Source organism: Eptesicus fuscus, chromosome 5 (genome assembly GCF_027574615.1).
Source record: "Eptesicus fuscus isolate TK198812 chromosome 5, DD_ASM_mEF_20220401, whole genome shotgun sequence".
Classification (NCBI taxonomy): domain Eukaryota; kingdom Metazoa; phylum Chordata; class Mammalia; order Chiroptera; family Vespertilionidae; genus Eptesicus; species Eptesicus fuscus.
This window is the reverse complement of record NC_072477.1, coordinates 66,249,976-66,250,243: the sequence shown is the minus strand read 5'-3', so window position 1 is coordinate 66,250,243 and position 268 is coordinate 66,249,976.

Genomic DNA, 268 nt, shown 5'->3' with positions numbered 1-268 from the left:
GCTTCTGCCTCTCTCTGTGGGCCAGGAGAGGGACAGGGCTGCTGGGGGGAGATGTGACCGCCCAGTCCGACCGGTTCAGGCTCTGGCCACCCTGTTGAGCAGGTTTCCACCCTTCCCGAAACTGCACCAGCACCTGAGGGTGCGGAGAAGTGCCAAGTTTGACCACCAGAGGGGAGGGGTGAGAGGGCCATGGGAGGAGGGGGCCCAGGGAAGCGGCAATGCTGCTGTGTAGTGTTTCCTCCTGGTTTGATCCTGGCTGCAAGCCTGC